This window comes from Gossypium arboreum, chromosome 3 (genome assembly GCF_025698485.1).
Source record: "Gossypium arboreum isolate Shixiya-1 chromosome 3, ASM2569848v2, whole genome shotgun sequence".
Taxonomy (NCBI): domain Eukaryota; kingdom Viridiplantae; phylum Streptophyta; class Magnoliopsida; order Malvales; family Malvaceae; genus Gossypium; species Gossypium arboreum.
The window spans coordinates 43,882,097-43,896,411 of NC_069072.1; positions in this window are offsets into that span (position 1 = coordinate 43,882,097).

Consider the following 14,315-nt stretch of genomic DNA (forward strand, 5'->3'; position numbering starts at 1 on the left):
GTGGTAAACCCGCAATTCTTCAGGAAAACATCCGGTATTCACAAACCACCGCACAGATTCGGTCTCTTTTCGACTCCTTGTCATCGAGCACATACGCAAGGTACGCTTTGCACCCTTTTCTTACATATTTCGGGCCAACATTGCTGATATTACGGTGGCAACCCTTTAAGTCCGTAGACTCAACCCGAATTATCTCGTTATTCGGCACCTCGAATCGATAGTCTTGCTTTTGCAATTTACAACCGCATCGTGCATGGTCAACCAATCCAAACCAAGAATAACGTCGAATTCATCGAACGGCAAAAGCATCAAGTCCGCCGGAAAACAAGAACCTCAAATACAAGGGACTTTTCTTACACACTTTGTTGACAAGCACGTAATGACCCAAGGGTTTGACACCGAATTACAAACTCGAGAGACTCAATAGGCAAAGTCTTCTTTGGATGCTAAGGTTTCGCATATATAAGAATGAGTAGAACCGGGTCAATCAAAGCAATCACATTAGTATCGAAAAGAGTGAATGTACCGGTAATGACATCTGGTGAGGCAGCATCCTCGCGTGCGCGTATGGCATAAGTCCTAGCAGGAGCACGAGCCTCGGGTCTTGTTGTAGCATCTCTCGACCCTCTCTGGCCGCCACTAGCATTGCCCGTATTTCTGGATGGCCTACTTTGAGCAGTAGTAGCACCCGGGTTTCCACTCTGACTTACATTTTGTTCAAGCAACCTCGGGCAATCCTTGATAAAGTGGTCGACCGATCCACATTTATAGCACGGAACCTACAGCTCCCCGAATGCCATTTGCCACAATGCTGACACTCCATTCGGTTTCGACGATCATTCCCAACACCGGAGACCGAAGTGCCTCGTATACCCACAGGGGGTCGATCACGATTTCGTCTAAAAAGGCCCGAAGCGCCTCTAGACCGGCTCACATCTTCTCGAAATCTCTTCGATGCCTGTTGAAGAGACTTTCTCGAGGACCTTTTTTGAAATTCTCCAGTTCCCACATCAACTTTTTGATTCTCCTTTCTAAGCTCTTCGGCTTTACAAGCTCGCTCAACAAGTACTACGAACTCTCGTATTTCGAGAATGCCAACAAACATCTTTATATCATCATTCAGCCCATCCTCGAAGCGTTTACACATAATAGCTTCGGACGAAACACATTCCCGAGCCTATCTACTGAGTCTAACAAATTTTCGCTCGTAGTCAGTAACGGACATAGAGCCTTGCTTAAGATCAAGAAATTCCTTTCGTTTTTGGTCGATGAATCTCGACTAATATACTTCTTTCGAACTCGGTTTGGAAAACTCCCAAGTTACTTGCTCCGTAGGCACAACCGAAGTCAGAGTACTCCACCAATAGTAGGCGGAATCGCGTAGCAAGGAGATAGTACACTTTAAGCACTCATCGGGTGTACAAGATAGCTCATCGAGCACCCGGATAGTGTTGTCCAACCAAAATTCAGCTTGCTCGGCATCGTCGTCATCCGTAGCTTTAAATTCAGTGGCCCCATGTTTTCGAATCCTGTTGACTGGGGGCTTACTTGACCTTATTTGGTCAGTTACCGGAGGTATTGTAGGTGCGGGGGTTGCATTAGTCGGGAATGGAGGTTGTGGAACAGCCGTGTTAGTTCGAATGTATTGGTTGAACCAATCATTCATCACGCTATAAAAGGCTTGCCTAGCCTCATCATTCGGATTGCTAGCAATAGGTTGAGAGTCCGCCGGCGCTGTCCCTTGCGCGGGAGCAGGCGCCACACTCTTCACATCATCAGATATTGCTCGGTTGGGATCGGGATCCATGGCTATAAACAAACACAAATTTCAAAATGTCAGAAATCACCACACTATCAATTATCACTTAATGGCATGTATAGCTAGACCCCAAACATATCACGGTAGTCCTAGGATCGACTAAACCGTAGCTCTGATACCAATAAAATTGTAACACCCCAAACCCGAGACCATTTCCAGTGTCGGACACGAGGGGTTAACAAGCCAAAACCACTTATAGCACCGACCAACTTGACATTCCCAGGCAAGCTGGAAAACTGCGTCACTGTTGCCTTAAAAAGCATATCTCGAGTTACAGAACTCGGAAACTGATTCTGTAAATTTTCCCTGAATTTATACTCATATATTCATCCCTGGATTTTTTTGTAGAATTTTTGGTCAGGCCAATTGGTACAGTTTATTAGTTAAAGTCACCCATGTTACAGGGGTCGACTACACTGACCTTCACGCGTTACAACTTTAATATCTCTCTGTACAGGGTTTCAATACTGATGCTGTTTGTTTCTAATGAAACTATACTGAAAAAGGAATCTGGACATATAAGGCATGACTTCTAATTCATTCTGGATAATTTATGGTAAATTTTCAAAGTTGCGACAGGGGACCCAGAAACTGTTCTGGCCCTGTCTCACGAGAACTTTAATATCTCTCAGTATACTATTCATATGATCGTTTCGTTACTTTCATATGAAAATAGACTCGTCAAGGTTCGATCACATAATTTATTCACTATTTAACACCATTCCTACAAATTTTGGTGATTTTTCACATCCATGTCACTGCAGCTGGCAGCCTCTGTTTTTAAGGTAGGCTTTACCTATATTGTAGTTCCCATGGACCAACTATAGTCTAGTCATACTTAGGTCCACATATGATCATATTTAGCCATTCCAATGGCTGATCATGTGACCAACACTCTCATTCCAAACCATAATCACATCATGAAACCAAATATAATTACAAACCACATATGGTCAAATTCCATACTCCACTTTTACGAACCATTTTCGCATGGCCGCACACATATACATCACAAAGTACTTAAAACAACCGAGGTGGTCCTATACATGCCATATCCAAAACTCAACTAAAGGAGTACCAAAAGGGCTTTGATAGTGTGGTTGACTTCAACTTCTATGATCCCGAATCCGATCGCTAACGAGCAAAATCTATAAACAGAGAAACAAAGAAACGGAGTAAGCAATTTATGCTTAGTAAGTTTCGAGCCATAATATACACACAACCAAAGCATAGCATTCAAGTAGCTAAACAATAATTCATATGCACAATTTCTCAAAGACATGCTTACTTCACAATCCCAACTCTTATATTCATACACAAATAACGGCCTAGTTAATGCCGATAGCTCATTTATCATTAGAGCGAATATTCATACGCACTTACTCATAGTGTGCGGCACACACAAAACATACCTTGTTGTTGGGAATTTCACAAGTGCATTAACTGAAAATTTTCCAGCAAGTTCAAAGTTCTCGAATCACATACCTTCGAGTTTATCCGGATATAGCTACTGTTCAAACGCCATCGGGACATAGCCCGTTATGGTAACCCGCACAAAGGCCTTCGGGACTTAACCGGATATCACAATTTGCACAATTGCCTTCGGCTTAGCCGGATATCATAGCTTCGCCTAATTGCCTTCGGGCTTAGCCCGATATCATAACTCGCACAATTGCCTTGGGCTTAGCCCGATATCACTCGAACATTCATACACATCTTTGTTTCAATTTCATAACACAACTTTTATGCACAATTCACTTAGCAAAAATATCATTTCGGCTCAATGGCCACATACAAAGGCACAATTTCGATTGCTTATTACTTCATTCAATCGAATCAAAATCTAAGTTTCGATACTCAAAACTTACCTCGGACGTGGTCGAACGATTTCGACGGCTATTCGACTACTTTTTCCTTCCCTTTATCGGATTTGGTCCCCCTTTGCTCTTGAGCTTAATTTAACAAATAATTTAATTCAATCATTTGAGTATCGAAAAGAAGAACTCAAGGCACTTAGCCCACATATATTCACTAGACATTAAAGTCACATAAGTACGGAATTCATGAATCGACTTAACACACAAAGCCTTCAACATGCTTACTCATGGCCGAACAACACAACCTCTTAGGCACTCATTCATGGCCGATTATGCATGTTGATGTTGAGGCCAATTACATGTTTAACACCACACATGAATGGCACACATTTTACTAGCTAATGCTTTACATATTGTAGCTCAATACTTATAATATAGCATCAAGAACTCATATGGCCGATTATACTTAGCCATACTTGCACCAAATCAACAATAAATTCCAAGATTTTCACATCATATGTGTACTAGGCCGAATGTACTTGCAATTTCACAAACATTCTTCAACAATTTCTTCTTTAAACAAACATATTTATCATTTACTTCATAACCAAATCATCATGTGCAAACATACATACACATATAGGTGCATGGCGAACCTCAAGGTGTTCATAACCATCTAAAACACAAATTTTTACCAATCAAGTAACAAGCATAAATCATGCTCATGAATGCATCATGGCGAATACATCACATTCATACCCCTTTCAACTTCGGTCATGGTTAAACAAAGAACTCAATGTCTTACTCAAGATTGCTACAAAGAAATTTCAAGAGTAGTCAATCCATCATTGCATGCATCATTATCAAGCTTCACATTTAGCATGCAATGGCTTTAACACAATATCAACCTTGGCCTAATACCATTTCCATGGCATAACAAGGATTTGAACCATGGCTAACATGAACATCAAGTTAGCAACTAAAACATGCATGAATCTCATGACACAACTTCATACATACCTTAATCTTGATGCAAGTATAGCCAAATCTCCTTCTAGATCTCTTCTAAACCAAAAATGGAGCAAAAATCCTATCTTCTTCCTTAGTATTTTCGGCCAAAAAGGAGAGAACAAGGATGAACAAATTTTTTTCTTTCTTTCTCTACAACTCACGGCAATGGGGGGGAATACCACACTCACACACATTTTTTTTTCATTCTTTTCTTACCCATACTCCTTTGTTTATTATTTCTCCCTAATGCACCAACAAAACATGTTTATGACATGTTTTGCCCATCCTCTCTTGCCATGGCCGGCCACCACCTATAAAAAGGGGGTATTTGACATGCAAGTCCATTGTTTTGCATGCATGCTTTAATTAGTCATCACACATTTCCCTATCATACTTTCAAAGTTTACTACTAGGCCCTTTCTAGTGAAATTCACATTTATAACACTAAATCAAATCATCAAAAATGTCACACACAATTTAACACATATCATAGGCATCAAAATAAATTTTAAATTATTTTTATGCCTCGGTTTTGTGGTCCCGAAACCACATCCCGACTAGGGTCAATTTTGGGCTGTCACAAAAGCATCTTACAAGTTTGTTAAGGAACATTTCTTAAGTAAAATCAGTGTGATTCTAAAGCTGAAGTTAATTGATATGCAGAAACTAGCCAAGGAAGAGTTGAAAGTTGATCTAGGAAGGGGTACATGCAGCAAGGCTAAGAGATGGGCATTGGAGGAGATCAATGGAAGGGTTAGCTATTAGTTTATTAGACTATGAGACTATGCAAATGCAATTAAAAAGACAGATTCGGATGACAATGTGTAACGCCCTGAATTTTGGGCCTAGAAGTTTTGGGTTTTGTGCATAAGGTCAGTGAGGTGGTTGCACATATGTGTTTAGTCATGCAATTTAGTGACAGAATGGGCCTGCTGGTCTGGTGGTTAAGTGGAGTGTTAGTAAGTCTTAAGGTTTTGGGTTCAAGTCTTTGGGTGCACATTTATTTTATTTTATTTTTTATTTTGATTTATTTTATTTAATAATTGTAATAATTTATAATTATTAATTAATTGTTTTAAGATTTTCTATTATAATTTATATTATTTTGTTTTTATTCACGTTCTCCTACTTTCTCTGGCTCTTCTGCTTTTTCTTTAATTTTCTTTTTGCTTTTTATAATAACAGTCAAAATTTTATTTGGCTTGTTATCTTCGGGAATTCCGCTTCTCCGTCATCACCTCCGATATCAAAACAGGTGTGGGATTCAAACTGTGACTACTTTACTTTAAGTGATTACTATTTCTGTAAATTTTCTACTAGGCTTTTCTTTACTGTATGCTAACTCATTAGTTTTGGGTTTTTAGTTGATGGAAGTGATGGAAAATCATCAATTTGTGATATATGTTGATAGGTCAAAAGTTAGGGACTGTTACAGTGACTTAAACAGCAGTTCCGGGGCTAATTTGGGGTGGTTTCATGGCCTCTCTGACAGCCACATGGGCGTTTGCCGAGGCAAATGGTCGTGTGGATTTGGGAATTAAGGTTTTCGGTGAATTTTGGGTGCCACATGGCCGTGTGGCCAATTTGGAGATTTTTCAGAATTCACACGGCGTGTGGGTTTTGGAATTAAAGATTCTGAGTTTTGGGAGTCACACGGCCTGGCCACACAGCCTGGCCACACGGCTGTGTGGCTGATTTGGGGATTTAGGAATCCCACAGGGGTGTGTGTTTCGGAACACACAGCCGGGTTTGGTGAGCACACGGGCATGTGAGATCCTCACACGGTCGTGTCTTCTTTACACCTTATTTTAGCAATTTTGGACAGTGAGTTACACGGCCTGTTTACACGGCCATACCCCTGCTTCACACGGCCATACCCCTACTTCACACAGGCGTGTGCCTCTATCACATGGTCGTGTACAACCCTTCACACGGGTGGTTGGACTGCCACACGACCTAGATTGCACCACACGGGCGTGGTGCCCTATCTCCCCAAACTTTGATTATAGGTCAAATTCAAGTGTAATTGCAACTCCAAGTGCTACAACCATCGACTAAGCTTTACTAAACTTTGATTATATGTGTGCATATATATGATTCTGTAACTGACTGATTGGATGTGAATGTCTACTTCTAATTGATTTTTTGAGAATTGGTATGTTGATTGTGTACTTCTGACTGTATACATACATACATACATACATACATACATACATACATACATATGCATAAACTATTTTGGGTGGGATTTTGAAAAGAAGGAATATTTACAAAACTGGCAGTTGATCTGCTGGTGACTAATAGCCCTATTACCTAGAGGGTCGTGGGTGATCCCAATACCTTGAGGATCATAGACAATGCGGATGGTCATCATTTCTGGGCAACCCGGGATGACATCATATCGGTATAGTGGATTGTCGTATTGCACTGTACCGCATGTATGTCAGCTACACTATGTACCTTTGACTGAACTGGCAGTTTTACTGCAACCTATTGGTATAGCGGATTACCGCATTGCACTGTACCGCATGTACGTTAGCTACACTGCGTACATTTGACTGAACTGGCAGTTTTACTACAACCTATCGGTATAGCGGATTACCACATTACACCGTACCACATGTATGTTAGCTACTCTACGTACTACTATCTGATTAGAAGTTCATACTGCATGTCTGTACTGCAGTTTCCCACATTGCACAGTACAGATGATACGCTAGCTTTGCTGCGTAATATACGAGACTGGAAGTTTATCTGGACACTATTAGCCCCAATATCTAGAGGGTCGAGGGTAGTTCCAAAGCCCAGAGGGTTGAGGACAATCCTAATAGCCATCGTTGTTGGAAAACCTGAGATGACATCAGTTGGAGTGCAGGGTTGGATGGACCTTACGAGGTCCTGAGTGGAGTGATTGGTGGGACAAGCTTAAAGCTCTTATGAGGAGTGATGGGGGACGGAGAGGTGTGTTGGTTGGATGGGTGGGTGAAAATTTTATAACTCATTAGCATTCATATACACCTAATTGATCTGTTTCATTGAATTAAATCTTATGAATAGTTGAGAATTATTGATACTGTGATTGAATGTGTTACTGTTCAACTGAAAGGCACTTGTGCCTATGTGAATTCTGTAGACTCTGTCTGCAACTGTCTGACTGAACTGTTATTGTGACTGTGTGATTGACTTGTGAATTATTGCTACTGTATCTGAATAACACGTGAGACTGTGTGTGTCTGATTGTTCTATGTGATCGAAAGGTACATATGGTATTTTGATTTTTGGCGAATATGCTCAGCTGTCATCTGTCAGTAAGTTTACTTTGCATATATCAACTGATTCCAAATAGTTCTGTAAGTTAGTTCTACCTCACAACTGAAGCTGAACTGCGTCCTGGCTTTCTGTTTCTATCCCTATTTTTGTTTCTGTAGTTAGATGGTTTGCTCTTAAACTGAGCTCGAGTAGCTCACCCCCTCTTCTGTTTCCCTTTCAGGTATAGTTCTGGATTCTGTTGATAGGCTCAGTACGCGGAGGTCTCAGATAGTCTTGGTGGAATTAAGTTATAACCTTTTATTTTTCAAGTTTTAATTGTTATTCATTGAGTTTAAACTGTAAAGTTCATAATACTGTGTGGCAAGTTTTGTTTTAAGTTTTCATTCGTACATTTTATAATGTTAAACTTACTGATGGAATTTAAATGATTAAATGTTTTAGATTTGCTTTGGGATAAATGTTTTTAGAAATAAAAATTTTGAATGAATTGATTTGTGAAATTTTCTCACGATCACTTCGGTGATCAATGTAGCATCCTGAAATTGGTCTAGACTTCTAGGCTGAGTTTGGGGTGTTACGCAATGTAAAGGTGATGGTAGAAAGACCAACCCCTACTGAGGTTCCCAAGTTCGAGAGATTTTATGTAGAGTTTAATACATTGAGGAAAGGGTTTAGAGAGTGTTCTAGACCTTTTATTTGTCTAGATGAATGCTTTCTGAAGGGAAGATTCAAGGGGGAACTTTTGTCTACTTTCGGTAGAGATGACTATAACAAAATATTCCCTAATTCACGAACTACTCTGTAGAATGAAAGTAGAGAAACATGGTGTTGGTTTCTTAAGAATCTTATTTCAGATTTACAAATTTGTGATGATTTTGGATTCACGTTCATGACTGATAAACAAAAGGTATGTTTGGGACCTCACATAAATAATTTTTTCCTACTATGCTTAATTTATTAAAGTAGATCCATCTAATACTATTGTTTTTGTTTGTATTTAGGGATTGATAGAGGAGAAATCTGAGTTGTTGCCAAGGGTTGAGCATAGAGTCTATGCAAGACATTTATATGCCAACTGGAGGTAAGAAAATCTAGGAGGAAACTTGCAACAAGCATTTTGGGGAGCATGCAAATCATACATAACTGCTAAATTTGAAGCTAACATCAATAAGATTGACTGTATCAAACATAGTGCCAAGGTAAGTTTACTTAGGACTGATCTTGAGCAATGGTCAAAGGTTTTTTTTCTGGTAGGCCTATATGTGATGCAGCTGACAATAATTTTGCTGAGTCTTTTAATGCAGCAATTCTAGGAGCTATGTCACACTCGAATTCTGATAAGTCCAAAAATTAAGAAATAATTGAAGGGTTAAATTGAAAACATTCATAAGTTAGCGACCTATACTTGAAAATTGATAAACCGTAAATTATACATATTTTTACCCCATGTTTAAGGTATTTTATGGATGATTTCTCATTAGAATTGGTGAATTCGATGCTCCTAATGCTTTAATTTCATGTTTTATACTTAGGAGAGTATAGGAGAGCGAAAGGAACGAGAAAAGGGCCAAAAATGGAGAAAATGGGCCAAAGTACAAAATCAACACGCCTGGACCTCCTCACACGAGCAGAGCACATGCCCGTGCCATTCTAACAGGCTCAAACATGGCCTGAGGTAATCGCACACGGGCATGTCCCTGCCGAGCCCAAGTTAAGTCCAATTCAGAAAAGGCCACTTTTGAGGGCTTCTAGGCATTCCAAAGCCTATAAATACACCCTAGAAGAGGAGAAAAAAGGGAGACGGAGAAGGGGGGGTAAGGAATTACCCCAAGGAAGCCGATTGATCTATCTCAGAAGTCAGATCCATCATCAAGACTGAAGATCTCTCCTCAATTTCCCTTCAGGAGTTTTGGGTTTTCTTTATGTTTTGTATTCTTTATTCTTCGGAGATGTTTTCTTATTTAATTATGAACTAAAAATCCTAAATACCTAAGGGGAATGAAACCTAAGACAAACCTTGTTATTATTTTCTGAATCGTATGATAAATATTTAACTTGTTCTTAATTATGTGTTTTTAATTCTTGTTTTGATATCCCAGGGTACAGATTCAAGACATGCTCTTACTTAGAGGAGGAATAGACCATGTCTAAGAGTACTTTTTTCATAATTAAGTGGAGTTGATTGCGCGCCTAGAAAAAGGGTGACAAGATTTTGTCGGATTAGGGTGAAACCTAATAAGGGGATCCATAGATCGAGTTAATGCAACCCTAAAGTGTTAATTAGAGAAAAGTCTCGGTTATTCAATCTAGGTATTAGACATTATTAGTCTTGAATAGGGATAATAGCATAACTTAGGGATCTCTACGGAACAAGTTGAATGAATAAATCGTCCGATTCAGAGCCAGAATAACAAGTAAAATCTAGGTGGATTTTTCCTTAGGTATTGTCTCAAGTCAATCGATTTTCCCAAAAGCAATTCCCCAATTCTTTTCTCTGTGCGTTCTTAGTTTAGATAATTAGTTAATTAAAACAAAACCTCTTTATTCTTAGGCTAGATAATAAAAAGACAGTCATTACTAGTACTTTTAGTTCTTTTGGGTTCAACAATTCAGTCTTGCTAAAACTATACTACTACTCGATAGGTACTCTTGCCTACATCGCGATAATAGTTAGTTCAAGAACGAGTAATTATAAATATTTGAAACCTATCACGAAACCTTGAGATCAAAAATCAAGAGAAGATAGTAATTGATTTGGACTTGGTTGAAATCCAATGCCAGTTCGACTAGATTTAAACTAGCTAGTCCTTTAGTGGAAGACATAATGATTGTCAATGGATGGATTTCACATGGTTGAAGACCGTGCAAGTAGGGCTGTAAATAGCTGAGAGGTGACTTCCAAGAGAGGATTCATCTTGATTCTATTTCATTTTCTCCTCTTGTTCATCTTCCTTGGTTGCTCTGAAGAAAAGATAACTATGGAAGCTCTACATGGAGCAATGGTCCTTAAGGTTGAGTTAGAAAAGTAGAGAATCCAGTAAACTGGTGATAACTTTAAAATATATAGTTTTCCATAGCACTTTCAAACTCATAATTCTTGTAAATTCTAAGTAATTGATAATGATTTTTGTGATTTTTATTACAAAATTAATAAATTGAATATTTTATGTTCAAAATATATTTTTATTCAATTTCATGTAAATTCTAATTAATTTCAAATTATTTTTGAGCAGTTGACAGACTAGAGACAGTTTGATCCTAAAGCTCTTCCGTTGAGGCCTTGACAGTGTAGCTTGGTGATAACTCTTGAATAGAGTTATATTTTATGCCTTGGAACCTAGTTAATTACATGTACCTAAGTACATCTAGTTGCATTTTAGGACATTTCATTAGTATTTTTAACATGGCATTAGAACTTGGGCTACGTTTAAATATTAGGTGTTTTTAATTGCTCATAGAAGGGTTGTATTATGTGTTACTGACAGGTGCAAGATAAGGAGCAAGAAATAATGGGGTGAAGTTTTTCCGGGGCAAAAGGGTGGTCAGAGTGCCAGCTCATATGCTATGGAAATGCTGAGAAGGTGTCCAATGAGCATTCAATGCATATCAGTTTCAGCCCAAATCTACTTGTATCAGATAAATATGCCGAGAAAAAAGGAGAAGATAAATCTTGGGGCTATTGGAATTATCCTAAAAAAGAAAAAAAAACAAAGCAATTTGAAAGGAAGCAAAGGAGGAAACCCTAGGACAAGGAACAATGGGTAGAGATCCTTAGGCAAATTAGAAGGTAGCAACTGAATAGAGATAGAAAGAGAAAAGACGTAGACAACCCCTCCCAGCCACCTCAGGGCACTATGCAGCTGAAGTGTGGATTGGACAAGCAAACATTGTCTTCCCGATGTTCTTCCATTATTTCTAATATGTTCCTTCATGAATTGCAGTGATGAAAATGATTTTTAAATTGAATTTTATTTGCCAACCTATGAGTTAAATCTCATAAGGTCGGGATTACTTTGATGAACTTTAACCGTCTTTAATGGTTGCAGTAATAATCAAAGTTATTTTACTATTTCATTCAATTATTTTATTCTTTACAATGTATGTGAGTAATTCCTAGACATAGTCGACTGTGCAGCATACCCCTAAATTAATCTAAATTCTAAAACAGTTAGATTAGTTAGACCGTGGTTAAATGATATGGGGAAGTACTCGATAGATTCTTGTAGTAGACATATAGAGCAGCGTTCATACAAAAGGGAACAGTGCAGGGTACCATATTAAAGGCCTAAGACACAGGCAAGGTAACTTAAGGTTTCTGTTATCAGAAGAAGCAGGCCACTTTAGAACTCTTCTTGGAAGTAGGTTAAGTATGATTTTGTTGAGGCATTGCTTACAGAAAAAGTAGAGTCTTAGTAATCCTGAGCTCCCCACTCAACACCGAGTAACCCTTGTCTTTGTCGTAGTAGCTTTTCCATAGCATTCTTATTCGTTTATTTATTCGTTGCATATCATTCACATAGTTATTCTCATAATTTCCATTACATTACTACTTTTGTCTTGCCATAGAATTTTCAAGTATTTATTAATTCCACATATTGCATACATCACTATTCTTTTAATTGCCACTGCACACTTATCATTATTTTTGCCATAACATAGCATTAATTGCATTTTACTATAATAACTTGACCACTTTAGTGCCTCAATCTGATCCTTGTGGGAACGATACTCATTCATCACTTTACTACTTTATTTAACGTGTATACTTGTACAAATCGCATATCATTTCACACGTGACACTTGGCAAAGCATCGTCAATGTAGCTTCTAAAAATTCATCAAAGGATGTCTAAATAAAGTAATTTGAACCCTTAAATTATTGAAGGACCAAGGTGCAAATGGGCGGAAAAAATTGGATCACTTCTAGAAAAGATAAAGGCCCAAAATGTGACCTAAAGAAAGAGAACTCTATATGTCCAAGGAAGGCCCAAATCCAACACCCAAGAATTAGCCATAATGCTACTTAAATCAGCTTTTTAATCTGATTTTAAACTTTTGCAAACCATTCCTCAAACTCTCCTTCTCATCCGTTCTAACCCTTCTACTTTTCAAGTTTTGCACTTTGAGCATCATGCTTAAAATAGCAAAACCAACCAACCATCCTCTCCACAATTCATTGTAGGCACATGAAGAAGAGGATTTTGGATGAAAATCTCTATTTTTAACCCCTTCTGATGTGTATAAATAGAAGCTAAAACCCATTCAGTAATGACTCAACATTTATTCAATCTCTTTTATTCTCTTCCACGCCTAAAGCATCTTATTTTCTCCATCTTTTCATTCTATCTTTAAGAGTTCCCTTAGTAAGCATTTCTTGAGAGAAAAAGCTCTCTTATTCAGCCATCTTGAGGAGTAATTTGCATTCAAGCAACAACGAAAATCAGGGGAATCTACTACGGATAGTTCTTAGGAAATCACCGAATTCATCTCAGAGTTTCTTCTTCCTTTTCTCTTTTAAGTGTTCTGAGTTTAAAAAAAATGAATGCAAACTATTTAATTGCTTTTTCATTAATAATAATGACTTAAATTTGTTTTAGCTAGAATGATTGCAATGCCTTGATTTAATTCATTCAATTCATGTTTATATTGTTTCATGCCTCAATAGTTTATGTTTCCAATTAAAATTATTCATGTTGTTCATGCATTAAGGTATATTTCACTACATTATAATTAATCAATTAACTTGAATTAGATGGTGGTTAGTGGACATAATAATTTGAAAATGCATGCTTAATTCATATATGAACCAGAATGAATTAAAGGTTTCTAATAATTCCAAAAGAACACTATTACCTTGCATAACTTTAGCTTTATGTAATTCAATTGTTTCAAACCTAACCCATCTGTGTTACTTTGCATAAATTCTAAGAAATCTTTAGTTCAACTGTGACATAGAAATATGCATGTTTTCTAAGTGGCAAATCTAAGATCTCAAAAGAGCTTATGATTTAGGTTCCAAGTTCATAAATGACCGAGTTGCCATGAATTTTTTTCGGAATATTGTTAAACATGATAAAGAATAAATTGGGTTAAGATATGTAATTGTTATAGCTTATTCATGTTATTGTTGTTAAAACTTATGAATTGTTGTTAAACCACTTCATTACTTTTAGGTTAATTGATTTTCATATAGTGGATTAATTTGATTTTATTAACCAACTTGTAAATATTAATTTTACAATTATTGATTTAAACATAGTCGCTATGGAGACGATACTCTTTTTACTTACTTATTAATTTATAACGATTATGTATTCTAGCACATTCCATCGTGAACCAAGTTTTTGGCGTCGTTGCCAGAGACTTTTAGTTTAATCATTATTTGTGAAATTATTTCTT